Here is a 25,023-nt window from a genome sequence, read left to right as displayed (position 1 = left end):
AGCTTTTGGACACCTTTGAAGGTGTTTTCTATGTGTTTCTATGTGTTTTTGTTTGCCTGCCATTGGTTTTAACGGTGTTCGAAGGTGTTCGATGAACAGTTCGACGAACAGTTCGGCGAACACACGGGTGTTCGACGAACCGAACCGAACCCGAACACTACGGGGGTGGCTCAACACTAGTAATCAATTAATGCACAGAACTACAGACGTTGCATCCATCAGTAAAAGGACAAGAGTGGATTGATCTAGGAGTTTGAACATTTTGAGATTCGTTTCATGGTAAGCATCAGAGAGAAGACTAATGTCCTATTGTGTTGCTGTGTGGGCTTTCCCATAATGCGTTGCAGCTATGACATCTTACGGGTTATCATATCTTATAAAGTGATGGTCAGTTCCTGGGCCATCACAGATCAGCAGTTCCCAGAGTCACTGAGTAAGTCTCTCTCTCCTGTAGAGTGTAAGCTCTTCTGATCAGCAGGATCCTCTCTCTTACTTCTGTAGTGTGTAAGGCTATGTGCCCACGATGCAGAAATGCTCCAGATTTTTCCTGAGTGCTTCTGCATCTCCCTGGCAGAAAAAACGCATGCAGATTTTAGATGCGTTTTTCCTGCCAGGGACAAGCGGAAGTGAAGCGTTTTTCACATGCATTTCGATATGCGGGTTGTCAAGCGCTTTCCAAGCGATTTTAGCATGACTTGGAAAGTGCTTGACAACTTAGTTACACTATATAAATCCATGCAACCGGCATGGATTTATATAGTGTGACCGTAAAAGAATGGTAAAAAATAAAAAAATATTATACTTACCTTCTGATGGCCTCCGGTGTCCATAGCGATCCGTCCTGGCTTGCCGGCAGCTCGCGATAGTCTAAAAGGACCTGCGGTGATGTCATTTAGTCATTGTCAGAAGGTAAGTATAATGTGTATTTTTTATTTTATTCTTTATTTACAGGTACTATAGTACCCGGGTCTGGAGGAGAGTCTCCTCTTCTCCAAACCCGGGTACCATCCGCACATTGAACCGCATGATATCCACATGATATCCGCATGTGCAGATGCAGTGATGCGGTCCAATGCAAGTCAATGGCGGCGAAAATGCTGCGATTCCGCAAAATAATTGGTAGTGCGGCGGATTATTCCGCAATGATAATCCGCAGCGGAAATTTTCGCAGCATGTGCACAGCACATGTGGATTATCATTGGGGAACATGGCAGACCTTCTACCAAGCGTTTTTTAAGCGTTTCTGCAGCAGAATTGCCCCTGCGGAAACACTTAACAAATGCATAGTGGGCACACAGCCTTAGCCATTTTAGTTAACAGGGTTCTCTATCTTTATCTCTTGTATAGTGTCAGCTCTTATGATCAGCAGAGTTCTCTCTCTCTTCTGTAGGGAGTACGCTCTTATGGTCTGGGGTGTCATGTGTGGCGCCCCTGCGAGTACAGTTGCCACAGAGGTACTGCATCTCAGCCACTCTCAGGTAAGGAGGGAGCACTACTCGGGACCCACACACCTATATCCAACACTACACCACTCCAGACCAGCAGGCGGGGCAAGATGCACTTGGTCACTGCTGAGCCCTGTCCCTGGCTGGAAAGGGGGGAACCAAAAGAGAGGGAACCATGTAGTGGGTGTGGGTGGAGGAAGAAGTTCAGGGGAGCACTGAGAGAAGCATATAAAAAGCAGGGTGAAAACATCTAGAAGGAAGTCATTTCTGCTCAGGGGAGCAGTTGAGTTTAGTTCAGTCCTGCTCAGGAGAGCAGAGGAGTGGGGCCCAGTGAGAGAAGCCCAGGAGGAGAGTGAGGAGAGAAGACAGGGGCAGTGGGAAAGGCTCCAGATATAGAGGGGATCCTAGGGGCACGGCAAGCGTGGAGTCCACCCGTGTACCCGAGTTCACGCAGACCATGGAGGGATCAGGCCGCAGTAGGGGAATGGCCCCAGACTAGTGGAGTACTTCAAGTCTCAGCTAGCAAACTGGAGGTTGCGGTATCTTTAAGTGCCGTAGCCACAATCCACACATAATCACTGAAAAGGTGGCCATATAGGATCAAGGGGACTCAGATGACGTCGCCTAACAAGGCCCGTGGCCAAGTGCTTGGGGCAATGTGTGTGAGGAGCAGGGCAGGATGGCGAGAGCCAGCGCAGAGAGACGACCTTGGAAGGTACACAGACAGGGGTCCCGTTCAAGTGCACGCAAATTATCCGAGAGTTGGCTGGATCACTTGCCCGGAGGACACAGGACGACATGGGCAGTTATAATCCGGAAAGTATAATCTGGAGCAGCTTGACAACTGTGAGTAAATATTTGAAGACTGCACCCCACGGTGTCCTTGCTTAATTGCTGCGCCACCTGCCTTGCACTACACCAGCAACATCTACAACATCCATCAAATATACTGTGCTGGAGCTTAGCTCTGCCCGTGGAGAGCTGCACAATCTCAGCTGTGTCACAATCAGCCACAGTGGATCTGCACTGCAGCGGCGGCCCCATATAGCCGCATACCATGGGTGGGGTCACATTATCCCCAAATCTTTATTTCTCCAATTAACTGTTCTTTATTTGACTGCCCTGGGCCACGGACTGGATCACTGCCACCGTGACTACCCCAGTACAGGACCGACCCGGCTACCGAGTACCCCACTGTCCAGGGGGCGTGTCACATGTCTCTCTCTCTTTCTCTACAACTCAACCAATAAGTGTATACACCCCTTTAGGGATGAATAAATACGTATTAGCAAATTACCCAGAGTGTAAATAAGCCCTAATTAAGGGATGTATTAAAATGACTCTTATTGTTAAACTTAAAAATGTGGTCAAATAAATTTCAAACTATACCAGTTTGTCAGCACTAGGGAAATCTGTGTGTATCCTAATGAACAATCTGTCTGATAAACTAACCTATGAACTGCAGTTATAGTGAAGATAGCATAGGTTCAGTAATATAATAAGATTGATTAATGCACTATATAGGTCGTAGAGATTAAATATTATAGAAATAACAGACAGACTGGAGTAATTTTAAATGTATTTACTACATTTTTAAGTTTAACAATAAAAGTGATTTTTTATAATACATGCTTTAACCCCTTTACCCCCGAGGGTGGTTTGCACGTTAATGACCAGGCCAATTTTTACAATTCTGACCACTGTCACTTTATGAGGTAATTACTCTGGAACGCTTCAATGGATCCCCCTGATTCTGAGAATGTTTTTTCGTGACATATTGTACTTTATGATTGTGGTAAAATTTCTTCGATATCACTTGAATTTATTTGTGAAAAAAATGGAAATTTGGTGAAAATTTTGAAAATTTAGCAATTTTCAAAATTTTAATTTTTATGCCCTTAAATCAGAGAGATATGTCACACAAAAGAGTTAATAAATAACATTTCCCACATGTCTACTTTACATAAGCACAATTTTGGAACCAAAATTTTTTTTTGTTAGGGAGCTATAAGGGTTAAAAGTTGACCAGCGATTTCTCATTTTTCCAACAAAATTTACAAAACCATTTTTTTAGGGACCACATCACATTTGAAGTCACTTTGAGAGGTCTTTAGAACAGAAAATACCCAAAAGTGACGCCATTCTAAAAACTGCAACCCTCAAGGTGCTCAAAACCACATTCAAGAACTTTATTAACCCTTCAGGTGCTTCACAGGAATTTTTGGAATGTGGAAGAAAAAAATGAACATTTAACTTTTTTCACAAAAATGTTAATTTAGTCCCAATTTTTTTTATTTTCGCAGGGGTAACAAGAAAAATTGGACCCCAAAATTTGTTGTGCAATTTCCCCTGGGCATGCAGATACCCCATATGTTGGGAAAAACCACTGTTTGGGCGCACGGCAGGGCTCGGAAGGGAAGGAGCGCCATTTGACTTTTTGATTGTAAAATTTGCTTGAATAATTAGCGGATGCCATGTTGCGTTTGGAGAGCCCCTGATGTGCCTAAACAGTGGAAACCCCCCCACAAGTGACCCCATTTGGGAAACTAGACCCCCAAGGCACCTATCTAGATGAATAGGGAGAACTTGGAACCCCTAGGTGCTTCACAAATTGATTCGTAAAAATTAAAAAGTATTTTTTTTTCCACTTTTTCATTTTTACGAATCAATTTGTGAAGCACCTGAGGGTTCCAAGTGCTCACTATGCATCTAAATTGGTGCCTTGGGGGGTCTAGTTTCCAAAATGGGGTCACTTGTGAGGGAGCTCCACTGTTTAGGCACATCAGGGGCTCTCCAAACACGACATGGTGTCCGCTAACAAATTGAATGGAAAATCGTCTCAAATTGATAGCGGACACCATGTTGCGTTTGGAGAGCCCCTGATGTGCCTATACAGTGGAAACCCCCCACAAGTGACCCCATTTGGGAAACTAGACCCCCCAAGGCACCTATCTAGATACATAGTGAGAACTTGGATCCCCCAGGTGCTTCACAAATTGATTCGTAAAAATGAAAAAGTGGAAAAAAAAAACACTTTTTCATTTTTACGAATCAATTTTTGAAGCACTTGGAGGTTCCAGGTGCTCACTATGCATCTAGATAGGTGCCGTGGGTGGTCTAGTTTTCAAAATGGGGTCACTTGTGGGGGAGCTCTAATGTTTAGGCACACAGGGGCTCTCCAAATGCAACATGGTGTCCGCTAACAATTTGAGCCGATTTTCCATTCAGTTTGTTAGCGGACACCATGTCGCGTTTGGAGAGCCCCTGATGTGCCTAAACAGTGGAGCTCCCCCACAAGTGACCCCATTTTGGAAAATATACCCCTCAAGGATTTTATTAAGGGGTATAGTGAACATTTTGAACCCAGAGATACGACACAGAATTTGATAACAATAGGTCATCATATTGAATAAGTTGTTATTACTCTTGAGCGCAAGTGCTCGCTACTTGAGTTTGCTTCGGGTACTCAGGTATGCACCATGTATCACGGGTGCTCAAGTGAAATGCTCGAGTCCCCGCCCGCATGTTTCACGGTTATTAGACACCCCAAAAAAAACATGCGGGGATCGCTCGTGCATGGCAGGCAATCCCCGAGAGGTTTTATTGGCCGCGAAGCATATGGGGCGGAGACTCGAGCACCCGCGATACTCAGTGCATACCCGAGCACTCGATGCAAACTCAAGTAGCGAGCACTTGCGCTCAACACTAGTCGCCATATCGTCATCTTTTTTTCTTTTTTTTTTTTACTTTTGAAAAAGAAAACAACCCCAACCCTAACAGTAGCACAACCCCAACCCCAGCCCTAGCGTTTATTTTTTATGCCGTTCCTCGTGCGGTATATGTGATGAGATTACTTTATTCTTCGGGTTGGTGCGATTACAGCGATACCAGAATCATATCGGGTTTTTATGATTGACAGCTGTCACACACTAAAAGACACATATTTTGTAAAATCTAGTTTTTGCATCGCCATATTTTGGCCAACAGAGTCATGCGACAGCTTGTTTTTTGCGGGATGAGTTGATGTTTTTATTGGCGCCATTTTCAGGCATGTGACATTTTTTGATCGCTTTCTATTCCTATTTTTGGGAGGCAGAATAAACAAAAATCAACAATTCAGGAATTGTGTTTTTTTAAATTATTTTATTGTGCTCCGGGTGTGGTAAAATTGATAAGGTAGCTTTATTCTTTGGGTCAGTACATTTACAGCGGTACCACATTTATATCGTTTTTTATGTTTTGGCGCTTTTACATAGTAAAAGCTATTTTATAGAAAAAATTATTCTTTTGCATAACATTATTCTGAGAGCTATAAATTTTTTATTTTTCGGGTGATAGAGCTGTATGGTGGCTTGTTTTTTGCGGGACAAGATTACATTTTCAGCGGTACCATTTTTATTTATATTCGTCTTTTTGATTGCGTGTTATTCCATTTTTTGTTTGGCGGTATGACGATAAAGCATTGTTTTTTGCTTTTTTTTTTACCGTATTCACTGAAAGGGTTAACTAGTGGAACAGTTTCATAGGCCAGGTCGTTACGGACGCGGCGATACCAAATATGTGTACTTTTATTGTTTGTTTGTTTTTTTTTCATAATAATATTTATTGATGGGTACATTATATTTTTATTTTTAGTGGATTATTTTTTTTATTATTTTTCAATATTTTTACAATTTTTTTTCCATTTTTTTTTTCACTTTTTGGGAGTTTTTTTACTTTTTTACTTTGTCCCACTATGGGACTTTCACTTTTTTTATTCTGATCGCATGCACAGCATAGAGATGGAGCACCATCCCTGTGCCATGCAGGCAGTCAGCGCTGGACAGGGAGAAGATATTTTGGAGATGCACTGCGCATGACCAAACAAACTTCCTGCTGTCTGGTGACCCGGATGTTGTCATGACGACATCGGGTCGTCATGGCAACACCCGGGAAGCCGCGGCAGACAGCGCTGCAGGCCGGAAGAGGACGTGAGTATTGCGATCACCTCCCCTTGCCTCCGCAATGCTGCGATCAACTTAGATCGCAGCCTTGCGGGGGTTAATGTGCTGGGAGCGGTGCGGGACAGCTCCCTGCACATAGTACCGGGTGTCAGCTGTGACAATCAGCTGACACCCGGCGGCGATCGCGCCCGCACAGCTTGTGTACTAATATAGGTCAGGCTCTTAAAGCCCAGGGCACTGACGCGTATTTGAACGTCATGGGCTTTAAAGGGGTTAAATAGTGCTGTCTCTCTATCTGTCTCATGGAGAGTGTAAGCTCTGTTGGTCAGCAATGTCCTCTCTCGCTCCTGTAGAGTGTAAGCTTTTATGATCAGCAGGGTTCTCTCTGTCACATCTGTAGAGTAGTGTGGAAGCTCTTTTGGTCAAATGGGGTTTTTTATTTCTCTCTCCTATAGAGTGTTAGCTTTAAGAATCAGCAGGGTCCTCTCTCTCTTTTGCAAAGTAGAGTGTAAGCTATTATGGTTAATGGGGTCCTCTCTCTCTCCGGTAGTGTGTTAGCTCTTATGGTCAGCAGATTTCTCTCTTTCACTTGTAAAGTGTAAGATCCTCTTATGGCCAGCAGGGCTCTCTCTCTCTCTCTTCTTTTCAGTATAATTAGAAGCTTTCCAGTATTGAGAATCACACAAATTTATTCTGCCGTGCAGGATCTTATAACCCCATGACCCTGACCACGTGGCCACTAGCCAACCAATAGGATCAGACTATCAGCTCATGCACAGATCGCTGCGCGCACCCCCATTGTCCGTTCTGTGCTCCTGTCTATGTCCCGGCATCTCTATGCTGTTTTTCGCATGTCCAGGAGCCTTGGCAACCCGTCCTCGCTCCTGGGCATGCGCAGTGGCGGATTGATTGCTGGGGGTGGATGAAGGGTGCACGTGATGAGCTGCGCATAAGTCGATAATCCGATCCTATTGGTTGAGCAGTGGCCATGTGATCAGGATCACGTTGTAAGGTCCTGCAGGGCACCTTTTTTGCTTACTCTCCCCTTGAGAACGCAATGATTAAGAAGCAAAACAGGCATTGGGGATGCCTATATATTTTTTCTGGGACCATCTAGCAGAATGGGTAAGAATTGATGAAAACTTATTGGCCATAGTTGAATGTTTGGTGAGATGGTTTTGTGAGCAGGTTTAATCGCCACGGTGGTATATATGGATATTTACTTTTAATTCTCTCCTCCTTACCTACTCACACTCAGGACCTTTCTGCTAGTGACTCCTTTACTTTTTTAGTACATGTCTGTTTGTCGATTTTATAATTTTTTTTAATATTTCTGTATGAAAAAAGAAATCTTTTAGCCTTAAAATTCCATTTTGTTCTCCTTCATTCCTATGTTATAAGGAATGGCTCTACTATATACATTTGCTGATACATTTAGGGTCTAATATGTGTGACATGCAGAAGTAGCGATGTTGCTTTAAAAGCATCCAGCAGCTTTCATGTTTTCACACCAATTTTAATCAACTCCAACAAAATGGAGCGGTATGGAGAGTGGCAATGCTTGCCTATCAAATTCCAGTTCCTCATTGGAGTACGGATGTGTATGACACTGATTTTAACGATTCCTCCCCTCAGTGTGTCATGGGCACAGTGAATGACAGCTCAGTAGTCCAATCTGGTGAAGGGGTGTGCTGAGCTGTCGGTACTTTGGTTGACAATTCAGCCATTCAATCAGAGACTTGGAGGAGCTGAGCTTCTTGCAGGTGCTCCCTGTTTCTAATTAATTCATTGCTACTTAGTTGAGCTCCCAGCTTCAGATCTCTGCCAATCGTAACATTTGCTTGGTGGTGCTGTTTGCCTGGTATTACTGTGCTCTATTTATTGATCTATTGCTGCTTGACTTTGGACCTCATTCTGACCATCCATTATCCCAGCCCCTTGTTTTAATCTGCTACTTTCCTGGTATTCTGACTTTGGACTGTGACCTGACTTTGCCTTTGTCTTTCTCCCTTTTGATTACTACGTGCTCGCTTGGTATCTGACCCCGGAACATTTGACTACCCTGCATCACATAAGATACACATAAATTGTTAAGTGGAGTACACCTCTTAATTTATTAGATGCATCTTATTCCTGCAACAACATTCTAAATGAATTTGGGCCTTTATTTCTACTCACTATCTGACTACTATTCCCTTTGATATATCGTATATGGAACTACTTTCCATTATAGCACCTTAATGTTTTATTCACATTTGTATTTATGCCCATGCTGGGGACACATTTATTAATAGCAGTAACCTCTGGTGTTTGAGTTAATACCTAGTTTATTGTTGATTTTAACACATGTGTATTGCATTACTGTTTTTAGCAAGAAAACTGAATGAATCATGCAATAGGGTAACTGCAGCCTTGGGATCAATGTGTCGGTTTTCCAACATATATTCAAATATTGTCTTTTATTCTGCTTTGCCATTTGTAAGAAACATTAAAGCTGAATTCTACACAAATGTATGGCTGTTTTTTTCTGCACATATTTTTTATCCAAGTAAAAAAAGAACATTTATATGGCAAAACCAATAATTCATGTGTTGTTATTTAAAAAGAAAGTAATTCAGATTTTGTGTACAAATTCACTACTTAAAATATAAGTATGTATAAAGCTAGACTATGGACAATAATGATATTCTATTGTTTGCAGTTTGTGGGGTACAGGATACACACCTGATTCTAGAAGCACTATTAGATTTAAAGAAGTTGTCCTCTACTTTTTATAATGGCCCCAATGTATTTAACCTGTGCCGATAAGTGTTTTTGTAAATACCTTTAGTTTTCTTTATTCCCTGTGAGCGGCGCTATCACTGGCCGCTCATAGGCATCATGTGACCCCCGGCTGCAGCTGGCTCTAGCTTCCGCAGAGGTCACGTCAAGTGATGTGTGACGCGCTCCCCGCAGTAGATGCTGGGCTGTGGGCAGGGATACAGCCCAGCATCCCAGGATCCACCATGCTTTCCCAATGAATGCAGGAGAGGGAAAGAGTGTGGTGGATGCTTGGTGTGACGCACAGGGTAATCCCGCCCATAGCCCAGCATCCACTGTGGGGAGCACGCCACTGAGTCACACCTCACTTGACGTGACATCATCGGAAGCAAGAGCCAGCTGCAGCCGGGGTGACGTGATGCCTGTGAGTGGCCAACGATAGCACTGTTCACAGGCAATAAAGACAACTAAAGGTTTTTATAAAAACACTTATCGGGACAGGTAAAATACATTGGGGCCATTATAAAAAGTAGTGGACAACTTCTTTAAGAATCAAAATGCAGGTACAAGGTTAGAGGTTTATAGCTCAAGTGCATTTTCTCTGCAAAAAGAAAGCCCCAAAAAATTGAGGTGCAAATTCTGCTTTCAGGGTTCAGTAAGCAGGACACATACAAGATGCAGCCAGAGTCTAGACACAGAGCTCCTAACACTCCAGTACAGCTAAAACTTGCACACAATGACATTCCCTGAAGTCAATGCACTAATTTAGATTAACCTGCCTACAACTCTAATAGGTGAGCGAGGTCAATAGTTAGTTAATTGTTGTTTAAAGGGAACCTGTCAGATTTCCCGAATATGTAAAATTGCCTCCATGACCCTTTTAGACCTTTATTCAAGTTTTTTGATATTTTTTATATTGTTTTATGGGGCTACACAAACTGGAGCAAAATCAACTTATGTAGACCACTTTGCTGTTTGTTATGTACTAGTACCAGTCCCTATAACTGTTTAGAGCTTTATCTACCATATTCCAGTAATATGTTTATTGTTTTATGGAACTGCATGTACAGAGGGGAAAATAAGTATTTGATACACTACCGATTTTGCAAGTTTTCCCACCTACAAAGAATGGAGAGGTCGGTAATATTTATCGTTGGTACCCTTCTACTGTGAGAAACAGAATCTAAAAATAAAAAACAGAAAATACATTGCATGGTTTTCAAATAATTAAACTGAATTTAATTGCATGAAATAAGTATTTGATCACCTACCAACCAGCAAGAATTCTGGCTCTCACAGATCTGTTAGTTTTTCTTTAAGAAGCCCTCCTACTCTGCACTCATTACCTGTATTAATTGCAACAGTTTGAACTCATTACCTGTGTAAAAGACACCTGTCCACACACTCAATAAATCACACTCCAACCTCTCCACCATGACCAAGACCAAAGAGCTGTCTAAGGACTCCAGGGACAAAATTGTAAACCTGCACAAGGCTGGGATAAGTTACTGGACAATAGGCAAGCAGCTTGGTGAGAAGGAAACAACTGTTGGCACAATTATTAGAAAATGGAAGAAACACAAGATTACTGTCAATTTACCTTGGGCTGGGGCTCCATGCAAGATCTTGCCTCGTGGGGTAAGGATGATTCAGAGGAAGGTCAGGAATCAGCCCAGAACTACATGGGAGGACTTGGTCAATGACTTGAGGAGAGCTGGGACCACAGTCTCAAACATTACTGTTAGTAACACACTATGCCTTCATGGATTAAAATCCTGCAGGGCACGCAAGGTCCCCTGCTCATGCCAGCACATGTCCAGGCACTTTTGAAGTTTATCAGTGACCATCTGGATGATCCAGAGGAGGCATGAGAGAAGGTCATATGGTCAGATGAGACCAAAATAGAACTTTTTGGTATCAACTCCACTCGCTGTGTTTGGAGGTAGAAGAAGGATGAGTACAACACCAAGAACACCATCCCTACCATGAAGCATGGTGGGTGAAACATCATACATTGGAAGTGCTTTTCTGAAAAGAGGACAGGACAATTACACCGTATTGATGGGAGGATGGATGGGGTCATGTATCTCAAGATTTTGACCAACAACCTCTTTCCCTCAGTAAGAACATTGAAAATGGGTTGTGGGTCTTCTAACATGATAATGACCCGCAACACAGCCAAGGCAACTAAGGAGTTGCTCCGTAAGAAGCATTTAAATGCTCTGGAGTGGCTTAGCTCGTCTCCAACCCTGTACCGAATAGAAAATCTTTGGAGGGAGCTGAAACTCAATCTTGTCCAGTGACAGCCTCGAAACCTGGAAGATCTGGAGAAGATCTGTATGGAGGAGTGGGCCAAAATCCCTGCTGCAGTGTGTGCAAACTTGGTCAAGAACTACAGGAAACGGCTGACCTCTGTAATTGCAAACAAAGGTTTCTGTACCAAATATTAAGTTCTGTTTTTATATTGTATCAAATACTTATTTCATGCAATAAAATGCAAATAAATTATGTAAAAATCATACAAAGTGATTTTCTGGATTTTTTTTTATATTCTGTCTTTCACAGTTGAAGTGTACCTACGATAAAAATTACAGATCTCTCCATTCTTTATAGGTGTGAACACTTTCAAAATCGGCAGTGTATCAAATACTTATTTTTCCAGCTGTAGTGGAGCAAAATCAACTTCTAAACATCAGCTCGCTGTCTGCTAATGAGCCATGACTAGCCTGGTGAGACGTTTACTTACTCACTGCGTGCTGCAAAGATTCTCTAGTGCCGCCACCGGGAGTGGGCTGTCATGTGACTGTAAGTATGTGATTTGTATACTCTCAGCCACATTGCGACTAACCTGTATCCGGCCTCTAGGTGTGAACACTTTCAAAATCGGCAGTGTATCAAATACTTATTTTTCCAGCTGTAGTGGAGCAAAATCAACTTCTAAACATCAGCTCGCTGTCTGCTAATGAGCCATGACTAGCCTGGTGAGACGTTTACTTACTCACTGCGTGCTGCAAAGATTCTCTAGTGCCGCCACCGGGAGTGGGCTGTCATGTGACTGCAAGTATGTGATTTTTATACTCTCAGCCACATTGCGGCTAACCTGTATCTGGCCTCGCTCGATACACTTGCATCGAGTGAGGCCATGCCAGTGTAGTTGGCACGTGACCGTATGTATGCAAATCACAAACTTGCGGTCACACGCCTACTTCCGGTGCCAGCATCGGAGAATCCTCACAGCATGCAGTGCTCACAAGTCTGCAGTCACAAAGAGTGACTGCGGACTTGCAGCCTAAGTCCAGACAACCTCTTTAATATCAGCAAACAAACAGCTCTTATAGTACTTATAATATATAGTGTAAACTCTACTGGTGTTTTCAGATGTTTGGGAAGAGGATAGCCTGCTTACCTTAGCTGTAATCATTAGTGTTGAGCCACCCCCGTAGTGTTCGAGTTCGGTTCGGTTTGTCGAACACCCGTGTGTTCGCCGAACTGTTCGTCGAACTGTTCGTCGAACACCTTCGAACACCGTTAAAACCAATGGCAGGCAAACAAAAACACATAGAAACACATAGAAAACACCTTCAAAGGTGTCCAAAAGCTGACAAACTGCTCAGAAGGCATAACTAACACATGGAAAAGTGACAAGTACATATAGTCATGCGAAAAGAAAAGAGGTGGAGGAGTAAAAGGAGGGGGAGACACAGATATAGGCATGTCATGCCCTTCTAAAATCCAAAAAGTGAGAAGCCGACACGGCCAGTTCGTTCCTGCCCGTGCCACCTCCGTGTCGCCGGGTTTGTGCCAGAGCCGCGGTGGACCCTGACGGCCAGCCCCCCTCTCCCAATACTGGTGCCTGTCCGCTGGTGGGTTGAGCGCCCCCGCAGTGGGGGGGGGGGTAACATCTGCAGAAGTAAGACCATCTTCCAGCCAAGCTAAGATGTCGACTTCTTTTCGTGGACAATGTGATATGATCCCTTTCTTACGGACACGCCCATCGCTACAAATTCCAGATGAGGCACAAAAACAGCAGGTGCTTCAGCGGATATCAAGTACTCCTTCAAGTGGGCTCTCCTCCACCTCAATTTCAACATCACAAATATTCCAGTCCTCAGAGGTGTCACCCCAATCGCACTTGCTTCCTCACAGCTCCCAAGTCTCCAGCTGCCCGTCTGAGTATGGGGTAACACAGATTGTTGAGTCTGCAGAGCTGTTTACTCATACTATAGCCTGGGAAACGTAAGTCTGCTCCAGAGCTTCTGCTAATCCAGACGAGGAAATGATCTGCACTGATGCCCAGAATCTTTATAAGTCGGATCCAGGACCAGATGAAGAAGGTTCTGAGCATAATGTAGACCCTCGTTCTCAAACTGTCACTCCTGTTGGTGGAGACAATGATGAAGACGATGATGAGACTCAAATACCTGATTGGAGCGACAACTTGACTTTTCGGTCAGGGCAGGAAGAGGTTGGCTTTGAGGACGACGGGTGTGATAACACACAGGGTGATGATGACGAGGTTGGAGATCCCACTTACTGTCAACCCACAGTCAGCCAGTCGATAAGGTCAACGGAGGAGGTGGAGGAGGATGTGACTAGCCCAGGGGATGGGGATGACTCGGTACCCGGGCCTTTGCCTGGCCTTGGGGATGTCGCGGTGGTCGGCTCCCTGGCCCGTACCCTGGGGTCACTCTTTAAAAGAGTGGATAATTGTTAATTTTATAAGAGTTTGTGACGCCACCTGTGGTATCTGGTGAGAAGCACCAGCGCTGCAGCAGTCCACTGAGACCCGTGATAAGGCTGCTCGATGGTATAGCTCCCCACAGGTGGAGCTAGGTCTCAGGGCAGCGTATGCAGGGGGAATGCAGGACAGGCGAGACCCAGCTGGGTCAGAGCAAGAACGGGAACGGACACGGTAGTCACTTCAGTACCTTTTACTGGAGGAAATTCAGGCACATCCCGGAGCACTGTAGGGTGAAGGGTGAATATCAGGATCCTCCCCAATAAGCGGGTGTAGGGCCTCCTGTTTCTTGCCTCTGCGTAGTAAGTTTCTGACCTGCCTGGAGCTAGGCCTAACTTTGTCTCTGTCCTGCGCTGGCTGACCTTGTGGTAGGGCCTTCTCTTGGAGTTCACGCTCCCACTATGCGGGGCCTAAGCGTCTCCTGGCTCTGTTACGTATCAGCACCTTAGCCATCCTGGGACTTGTAGTTCTCCAGGGATTCCGGTTATGCCTTACTGAATCTAGTTAGCAGGAGCCTCGTGCTCCACTGCTGAACTATTAACTGAGTTCTCTAGACTAGACTGAGCTCCACTGCAGACTGACCTCTCTTAGGCTTCTCTACTGCAGGAACTCTTCAGAGGAACTATACTGCCTAGCTCCACCTTCCCTATTTATATCCCTAACGGGCTCCCTCTGCTGATCTGAGGTGGAAGGTGGAGATGTGTGAATGTTTATGGGGGCCTCTTGTGGAGGATTCCATCAATACACTCTTCTAGGATATGTGATACCAAGCACAGCGGGGCGTCACAGATGCTATTGACGACGAGGTTAGGTTGCGCCTTCCTGGACACAGATGGAGTACTGGAAGCACGTCAACAACTGCATCCTCAACCACAACTCTGCCTCTGACCACAAGTCGTAGTGGCTCTTCAGGTCGCATGGGCTCTAAGCCTTGCACAGCCTGGGCATTTATTCAGAATGATAAGGATGACCCAACTCGTGTTATCTGTAATATTTGTAACCAAAACATAAGTAGAGGCCAAAAAATCCATAGTTTGAGTACTTCATGCATGAACCGGCACATGGATATGAAGCATAAGTTGCAGTGGGAAGCTCACTGTGCTACAATGTGGCCTAGCAGGCTGGGCCAACCACCGTCTGCCCCATCTTGTGCATCCGCGGCCTCTTCATCCTCTGTGACTGGGGGGACAGCAGTCACACATGTTTTTGGACGCAGACCTGCCACCTCTTTACCTGCAACAGCCAGTGTGATTGGCAGGTCATCAGTTCATTGGGAAGTGGAAACACCTGCTGGTGTTGAGCGCTCTCTGACATCGAGAGCACCAGCTTTGGATCAAGGCAATCTAACATGTCCGCCTGCATCTTCCTCACAGACCGGCAGTTTGCCGGGGACATCCTACTCAACCCCGTCTAAGCACAACAGCCAGCCCTCGGTCCCTCAGATGTGGAAAAGTAAAAGACCATTTCCTCCTAGCCATGAGAAAGCTAAGAGGTTGAATTTCACCATCTGCAAGCTCTTGGCTACAGAAATGCTGCCTTTCCGCCTGGAGGACACAGTGGATTTTCGAGACCTTATGTCCGTCTCAGTGACCCTGTACCAGATGCTCAGTCGGCACTACTTCTCAAAGAAAGGTGTGCCTGCGCTCCACCAGCATGTCGCACACAACATCACCGCTTCTTTGAGAAACTCTGTGTGTGACAGGGTGCATTTCACCACAGACACTTGGACGAGTAGGCATGGACAGGGGCGTTACATGTCGCTGACTGGGCACTGGGTAACTATGGTGACAGCAGGACAGGGGGCTGCTGTCCAAGTCTTACCGTCCCCACGAGTTGTGCGTCAATCCTCTTTATCTCGAAGTTCCTCCACTGCTTCTGCCTCCTCAACCTCCTCTCGGTCCTCCACCTGCACCCAAAGCCTGTCTGGTAATGCCACCTGCATTCTAACTGCGCAGAAGGAATCCTGCACACCTCCTTACTATGCTGGCAGCAGGGCTCAAGGCATCAGTGTTTACTTTGAAATGTCTGGGAAATGTGAGTCACACAGCTGAGGAGTTGTGGTCAGCTCTGGAGAACCAATTTCATGAATGGTTGTCTCCAATGGACCTGAAACCAGGGAAGGCCGTGTGCGACAATGCTGCATCGCCAGGGCAATGTCACACACGTGCCTTGTATGGCTCACGTGTTGAACCTGGTTGTCCATAAATTGTTAGCCCACTATCCCGGACTAGATGGCCTTCTGCAGGGGGCACGGTCGCTGTGTGCTCACTTCCGCCGTTCGCATCCCGCAGCTCAATAACTTACATCTCTACAGAAGTCGTTGGGCCTGCCAGTTCATCGGCTGAAATGCGATGTGCCGACACGGTGGAATTCAACTCTGACCATGTTGCAGCGACTGTGGCAGCACCGACAAGCCCTGGTGCAATACGTTCTGACGTATAGCCTGGGCCAACGAGATCCAGAGGTGGGGCAAATAACGCTGCAGGAGTGGTCTCAGATCAGGGACCTATGAAGTTGACGCGCCCCCGTGGGGTACCCTGAGCCGGGCCAGTAGACGCTTGGGGGTTGTAGTCACTGTGGCGGTGACCCGGTCCGTGATCCAGGGCGGTCAATCCAAGGGTAATTTGTATATATGGGTTTTATAATGTCCGACTACGCCACCTCTGGAGTGGGGCAAAAGGGGCCGCCGCTGCGGAACAGTCCTCTGAAGCTGGTTGTTTTGCCGCAATGGTATTATTACTCACCACAGCAAGAGTGTAGCTTGAGGGCAGTGTGGGTGGATGATGGTGGTTGTAGTGCAGGGAGTCAGTAATGAACACAGAGTCCGTGTGATGCAGTCCCAAGATCTTTACTCACAGTTGTTGCAGTCCAGATTACAGGTACCAGAGCAATCTCACCCGTCGTGCTGTGCATACTCAGTGAGGGGCTCAGTCCACCCCCAGATAGCTCCGGAGTACTTAGCAGGACCCCCTTCTGTGTGTCCTTTCTCTGGCCTTCTACCTGCACCTCACACCCAGTGACACTTCTCTCCGGTATCCTCGGGCCTTGGCGGGCGACTTGTGTTCCGTCCCCTGGGTCCTATGTGGCTACCTTCTTAGTGAGACTGGTGTGGACTTTTACCTGCAGTACATGAAATGCTGCAGCCTCCGGTTTCTAGTTGAGCCTTGCTGTTTCTCCGCTAGTTGAGGGACCGGTTCCCCTTATCTGGTCTGACCCCTCTACCTCCTGGTAGCAGCAGGAGTACGGGTGGCCTTCTGCACGGCCCATAGCCCTAGGGTCCCTTCGGTTCCTGGAGCCTTCCTGCTCCCACTCCTTTCTTCTCTCCTTCAGTCCTGGGCCTCCCAGGCTAGGCCCGCCTCTGGAGCAGAGCTCATGCCGAGCCTCTGCTCCTGTCACTTTTCCTCCTCTGACTGGCTTGCTCTTTCTAAGATAGCTTCCTATTTATACTCTCCTTGTCATGTGCTCCGCTAAGCTGCTCCCCTAAGCACCCACTACATAGGACCCTTCCACCAGCTAGGGACCTGGGACTGTGCTCTCCCTTAGGAGCAATCTTGCCCTACCCCCACTGCGGGTATGTGTTGGATGCAGGTGTTAGGGTCCCGAGCCATATGCCTTCCTTACCTGAGGGTGAGATACCACACCTCTGGGTGAGATGCAGTAACTCTGTGGCGACTGAACCCTCAGGGGCGCCACACACCCTTCTGCACAGTTTTGAAATGGCGACGAAGATGTTTAGTGCTGACGACGATGCCATTATCAGCATGACTATTCCGGTGATTTACATGCTGGAGCACACACTAAACAGAATTCAGAGTCAGGTGGTGGGACAAGAGGAGGTGGAGGAAGTAGAGGAGGAGTCGTATGCGGAAGGGATAACATCTCCAAGGTCCAGACGGTTGGCAGCACCAAGGCGGCACGCATGGGAGGGTGGGGGAGAGGGATTAACCAGGGCGCATGGTAGCAGCCAAACTGTTGAGGAAGATGCAGGAGCCGAGGAAGAAGTGGAGGACGAACTGGCGATGGGCATGGAAGACTCATCAGATGAGGGAGACCTTGATCACATTTCTGTTGTGCGAGGTTGAGGGGAGAGGGTAGAGGAAGGAAGCATGATTCTTACCTCGCTACCAACACAACAAGGACTTGGTCCTCCTGGATGCGCAAGACTCATGAGTGCCTTCTTGCTGCACTACCTGCAACATGACCCTCAGATTGTCAGAATTCGAAGTAATCCCAACTACTGGGTTGCCACACTCTTAGATCCCCGGTACAAAAGTAAATTTGCCAAAATAATTCCTGCCATAAAAAGGGATTGACGCATGCAGGAGTATCTGCAGACGCTGTTGCAGAATCTTACATGTGCTTTTCCACAAAACACCAGTGGTGCACGTAGTGAATCTCACAGTTCTAACTTGCCAACCGTGGGACTGTCGAGTCTTCATCACTCAAACCGTAACAGTAACACAGTATCTGCTGGTAACAGCAATTTTGTGGAATCGTTTCACCACTTTTTTAGACCATCCTTTGCAAGGCCACAGGAGACAAGAAGTCTGACACATAGTCAATGCCTAGAGAGAATGGTGCAGGAGTATCTCCAAGTGAACATCGAAACCATGACTGTGTCACTGGACCCTTGCTCATTTTGGTATTCCAATCTTGTAAAATGGCCGGAGCTAGCCACTCACGCCTTGGAGATCTTGTCATGCCCTGCAGCCAGTGTTCTCTCTGAACGTGTGTTCAGCGCTGCTGGTGGTGTGCTGACAGATAAGCGCACGTTCATAAAGATGAACAAATCATGGATTCGCAAGGACTTTTCTACCCCTGTGTTATCCTTGGGAGACTAAAACCTTGAGGATTTGGTAAAATCACCTCACCAACCGTTTTAAGCAACTGTGGGGCAATTGATGCCACTTAACCCTAGAACGCATGACCATAAAAATCTACACTTTCATATACCTGGGGCCTTTTAGGCTCGTGTGCAAATAACATGGAATAACTCAAACTCAAATGACAAACAACTATATACATGAAGAATACCTAGAGTTTCAAAATTCTAACTAAAGTAATCTTGCAGAAAATATAAAACAATTAACAGGGCGGGCCTGCGAGGCCCCAGGCATGCGTTCTAGGGTTAAGTGGTGTCTGTGCCACAATTTTGGGAAAAAATGGAGACTCTTTTTGGAGTCCCCTTGCTGTGTCTTACGTGACGTTGGCATCGTCAATTCCAGGTGGGTTGGGTTGCTCCCCCCCCCTTTTTAACTGTAAGAAACAAAATACACTATGGCTTGGGGTAACACAGATGGTTGAGTCTGAAGAGCTCAGAGGTCTGCTCCAAATCTTCAGTGTCTGCTAGTCAGCGTAGAATTTTTAACTGCATCTAGCCTAGGCAATACTTTGGGCGTAGTAGCCCAGCTGCGAAGCAAGCTGCACCGCCTGTGTATCTAATAAGAATTTTTAAATGCATCTAGCCTAGGCAGACTGTGGGGACCCCCAACCAAACCCAGACGCTCAGCCCCCCTACCGCCCCCCTTTCCTTGACAATACAATAATGTAACTCTTAAAACTGGATGGGTGAGGATCGGTCACAGCTTTATTAACTCTTTATACTCATTCCATTAGAAAGGCATTTTATTTCTAAAATAATTCAGCTTGTTGCAGCATGCCCTGGGTCTCCACTCCGGCAAGTTGGCCAACAAGTGTAACTCTCCAACATGTCCTTTCTATTTCCAGGCCACGGAGGATCCTGCGTACTCGTATGCAGGACTCTGACCCCCACCAATCACTCTTAACGCTTGTTCCACTCCGTCCTGGAGTCCTGACAGGAATATGTCCAGTTCAATATTCATTAAGTGAACAACGTCGGGCCGTATGAGGACTGCTTTATCTCCTTCCAGTTGTCGGTGTCGTACCACTACACTGCCTCTGTCTCTTCTAAATTTTGCCATCCGAATATTTATTACCCGCCTTGTCCGTTCGATGGCCGTGATGTCTCGCGCACCTTGCCATACCGCTATCGGCACAATCTCTGACCATACTATCGCTAGTTTTGTGAAAAATTCTCTGAAGCGCTCAGTGTCTAGTTTCATTATTGCCATTAGTTATGCGCTGTTATGATGACCTAGGTTGTTTCCCCCGGCCTGTATAACTAAGATGACCGGACATCTTGCCTCTCTCCCTACCTTGATTACCTCCATTAGTACCTGTGGCCATAGCAGGCCTCTAATACCTCTCTAGTTGAAATATGTGTTATGAAACTCTAATTTCCTCCCGCCTGGGCAGACTTTCGCCCTTTTTTCTGCCCAATACATATACGAGTGGCCTATCACCCACACTGTTGGCTTAGCGTCACCTGTAAAAGAAACAAACCACGTTAGGATAACAAGTCCGGTCTTATGTATCTTGCCAAACACGTGGATCGCCATCTCCCTATCCTCTGAACTTCCGTTTCTGACAGTCCTGCTCTTGCTGCTTCCGTGGCCGCGCCTATGCGGAATGAGTGTGTCCTGTAATCTTTGGGGTGGTTCCCTGCCGATGTTATGCATTTATTAAATATAGCTTGGAACTGGTATCTTGATAATGGCATTCCATCAGTGTGTGATAGGAAGAAATTACTTTGTGATCTGATGGTTAGATATGTTTTTACTATTGTTACCCAACTCAGTGTACCGTTTGTGGGTTGTAGAAGTACCCAAGTGCCCCTGCCCGCTGGAACCGTTTTCTATTTGTGTATGCGTAGACGTATTGCATTATTGGCTATGACTACGTCCTGATGTAATAAGCCTCCACTGGTGATAATTTTGGATTGAGGGACTAATTCGCTTATGCATAGCGCCCCGAAGAAGGCGATCACAAATGCAGTAGACAGTAGTGTTGCTTCAAATTGTGAGTGTCATGTTAATGGTGTTAGGGATATGATGTGAGAAATCAGTTTTAGTGACACGGGACGGTACGTCTACACTCCTGACTTGGCTGACCCCTTTTCCACCCTTTTATGGATTGTCTGATGATGAACCTTTGTCACATCTCCCCAATTCAGTAGTTGGAAGTGAAATGCTACTCCGGTCAGACACCGCTGCGCTGACGCCCCTGATATGCCCCTCATAATTAGCTGGTGGAGAAATTCTATGGTGACTTGTGATCTGGCTTGTTCACATTGGTCAACCCGTCTGCCTGCTACTAGTCGTGTCCACTCTTCCCATGCCTTACCGTATGCTTGCCACGTCGACGGGGCAACTGACGCTCTGATTCATGGCATCAACTATTCGCCACTAGATCCCATAGGGGAGGTGGGCAACTGTTGCCCGATGGGTGGGCGTTGTGGAAGAGCTCTGTGAAAATCTGCCAATTGAATTGTTATAAAGCGTTAGCAGCAGCTTTAGACCCTTCAGCATAGTGGCTAGCGCGGACCCATACATTGTGTTTTAGGCACAGGAATGCTAGCCTGGGTAGTAGGCCTAGCACTGGGGGAGACGATGATGCCATCTTATTAATGCAGTGCGCTAGGCTGGTGCTTTTTGTTATGAAGCGTATATTTTTGTAAGCCAGGCGCGCGCCCCATATTTCTATTGCTACCACTATTGGGAAGAAAAATTATTTTCAGGGCTAGATGCAGCTAAAACTTATTATTAATTTAAAAGCTGGTGGAGCTTGGTATAGATGGACTAATACAATGAGTCCCACACACTGCTAGAAGGCCAAATATTTTTTCAGAGCTAGATGCAGATAAAAATTATTTTTCATTTGCAACCTGATGGAGGTCAGTATAGATGGACTAATAGACCAAGTCCCACACACAGCTAGAAGTCCAAATATTTTTTCAGAGCTGGATGCAGATGAAAATTATTTTTAATTTGCAACCTGATGGAGGTCAGTATAGATGGAGTAATAGAGAAAGTCCCACACACTGCTAGAAGGCCAAATATTTTTTCAGAGCTAGATGCAGACAAAAAATTATTTTGAATTTGCAACCTGATGGAGGTCAGTATTGATGGACTAATAGAGAAAGTCCCACACACTGCTAGAAGGCCAAATATTTTTTCAGAGCTAGATGCAGACAAAAAATTATTTTGAATTTGCAACCTGATGGAGGTCAGTATTGATGGACTAATAGAGAAAGTCCCACACACTGCTAGAAGGCCAAATATTTTTTCAGAGCTGGATGCAGATAAAAATTATTTTGAATTTGCAACCTGATGGAGGTCAGTATAGATGGACTAATAGAGAAAGTCCCACACACTGCTAGAAGGCCAAATATTTTTTCAGAGCTGTATGCAGATAAAAATTATTTTTAATTTGCAACCTGATGGAGGTCAGTATAGATGGACTAATAGAGAAAGTCCCACACACTGCTAGAAGGCCAAATAATTTTCAGAGCTAGATGCAGAAAAAAATTATATTCAGTTTGCAACCTGATGGAGGTCAGTATAGATGGACTAATAGACCAAGTCCCACACACAGCTAGAAGTCCAAATATTTTTTCAGAGCTAGATGCAGATAAAAATTATTTTTAATTTGCAACCTGATGGAGGTCAGTATAGATGCAGTAATAGAGAAAGTCCCACACACTGCTAGAAGGCCAAATATTTTTTCAGAGCTAGATGCAGAAAAAAAATTATTTTGAATTTGCAACCTGATGGAGGTCAGTATAGATGGACTAATAGAGAAAGTCCCACACAGTGCTAGAAGGCCAAATATTTTTTCAGAGCTGGATGCAGATAAAAATTATTTTTAATTTGCAACCTGATGGAGGTCAGTATAGATGGACTAATAGAGAAAGTCCCACACACTGCTAGAAGGCCAAATATTTTTTCAGAGCTGGATGCAGATAAAAAAAATTTTTAATTTGCAACCTGATGGAGGTCAGTATAGATGGACTAATAGAGAAAGTCCCACACACTGCTAGAAGGCCAAATATTTTTTCAGAGCTAGATGCAGAAAAAAATTATATTCAGTTTGCAACCTGATGGAGGTCAGTATAGATGGACTAATAGAACAAGTCCCACACAGAGCTAGAAGCCCAAATATTTTTTCAGAGGTAGATGCAGATAAAAATTATTTTTAATTTGCAACCTGATGGAGGTCAGTATAGATGGACTAATAGAGAAAGTCTCACACACTGCTAGAATGCCAAATATTTTTTCAGAGCTAGATGCAGACAAAAAATTATTTTTAATTTGCAACCTGATGGAGGTCAGTATAGATGGACTAATAGAGAAAGTCCCACACACAGCTAGAAGCCCAAATATTTTTTCAGAGGTAGATGCAGAAAAAAATTATATTCAGTTTGCAACCTGATGGAGGTCTGTATAGATGGATTAATAGAACAAGTCCCACACACTGCTAGAAGGCCAAATATTTTTTCAGAGCTAGATGCAGAAAAAAATTATTTTTAATTTGCAACCTGATGGAGGTCAGTATAGATGGACTAATAGAACAAGTCCCACACACAGCTAGAAGCCCAATATTTTTTCAGAGGTAGATGCAGAAAAAAATATATTCAGTTTGCAACCTGATGGAGGTCTGTATAGATGGATTAATAGAACAAGTCCCACACACAGCTAGAAGGCCAATATTTTTTCAGAGGTAGATGCAGAAAAAAAATATATTCAGTTTGCAACCTGATGGAGGTCAGTATAGATGGACTAATAGAACAAGTCCCACACACTGCTAGAAGCCCAAATATTTTTTCAGAGCTAGATGCAGAAAAAAATTATATTCAATTTGCAACCTGATGGAGGTCAGTATAGATGGACTAATAGAATGATGCTATGCCCAAAAGATTTTACTTCACTAGGTGCAGTAAAAAATTTGGTATTCTATACACAGGTGGTATATCTTGCAACACAGATAGGCTACTACACTGACTAACACACTCTGCAATAGGCCAAAAAGGATTAGCTTTGCTAGATTCAGCCAAATGCTGTGAAAAAAACTTGCACAGCACTGGCACAGACCTGCCTGGCAAAAACTGATAGGAACTGATGTAACCTAGTCCTGAAAAGGACTGCAATTACAATTAGTCTTTACTCCCACAATCTATCTATTTAAGAGCACAGACCTGCCTGATAAAAGTCGTAGGAAATGCTGTAATCTAGTCCTTTAAAGCACTGCAATCACAACTATTCCCTACTCCCAAGTAGTGTTGAGCCACCCCCGTAGTGTTCGAGTTCGGTTCGGTTCGTCGAACACCCGTGTGTTCGCCGAACTGTTCGTCGAACTGTTCGTCGAACACCTTCGAACACCGTTAAAACCAATGGCAGGCAAACAAAAACACATAGAAACACATAGAAAACACCTTCAAAGGTGGCCAAAAGCTGACAAACTGCTCAGAAGACACAACTAACACATGGAAAAGTGACAAGTACATATAGTCATGCGAAAAGAAAAGAGGTGGAGGAGTAAAAGGAAGGGGAGACACAGATATAGTCATGTCATGCCCTTCTAAAATCCAAAAAGTGAGAAGCCGACACGTTCAGTCCGCTCCTGCCTGTGCCACCTCCGTGTCGCCGGGTTTGTGCCAGAGCCGCGGTGAACCCTGACGGCCAGCCCCCCTCTCCCAATACTGGTGCCTGTCCGCTGGTGGGTCGAGCGAGCCCCCCTGTGGTGGAGGCAGCTCTAAGCTTTTTAATTTAAATTGTCTCTCTAATTTGAATGAATACACTTTAAATCCACTTACAAGGATCTATTGGAGGGCAAGTCTCATGCCAGCAGCCACGTAATTCCAGCTCCAGTAGCGTCCACTAAAGCTGCTGCAGTTAAAAAGCTTTTATAAGGATCGAGCTCGGCTGTCCACCGCAAGGCATCCTAATGCCAGTCCCAGCCCCTATGCCTTGGGGTGCCTCCTGATGCTCTTCACTGAGTATCCCGTGGTCCTGAAGCATTTCCTTTGAAAAAATTAAGTGTCCAAACTACAGGTGGTGTAGCTTGCTTAACAGCCGGGATAATCCGCTGACTAGCAGACCCTGCTACTAGGCACAAAGTATTTCCTGGGCTAGATGCAGTTAAAAATTTGTAATTAGATACTCTCGTTGGATGCTGAGAAAGCATTCCATAGAGTCTCCTGGCACCCATATATGATTCTCTTAAAAAGCTTGGGGTAGGGGTCTAGGGGACCCTTTTATAGCCAAAATCACGGCCCTGT

General features: G+C 45.2%; 1 protein-coding gene across 1 annotated transcript in view; it reads right to left on the bottom strand.

The window, feature by feature from the left end:
- Nucleotides 1-25,023, bottom strand: part of SNTG1 (syntrophin gamma 1) — a 1,226,946-nt gene that overhangs the window by 388,908 nt on the left and 813,015 nt on the right. The gene's annotated exons all lie outside the window — the stretch shown is intronic.

The sequence above is a fragment of the Phyllobates terribilis genome, unplaced genomic scaffold (genome assembly GCF_046119375.1).
Source record: "Phyllobates terribilis strain yellow unplaced genomic scaffold, ASM4611937v1 Scaffold_4__5_contigs__length_816908805, whole genome shotgun sequence".
In the NCBI taxonomy this organism is placed as follows: domain Eukaryota; kingdom Metazoa; phylum Chordata; class Amphibia; order Anura; family Dendrobatidae; genus Phyllobates; species Phyllobates terribilis.
This window is presented reverse-complemented; position numbering and strand designations above follow the sequence as displayed.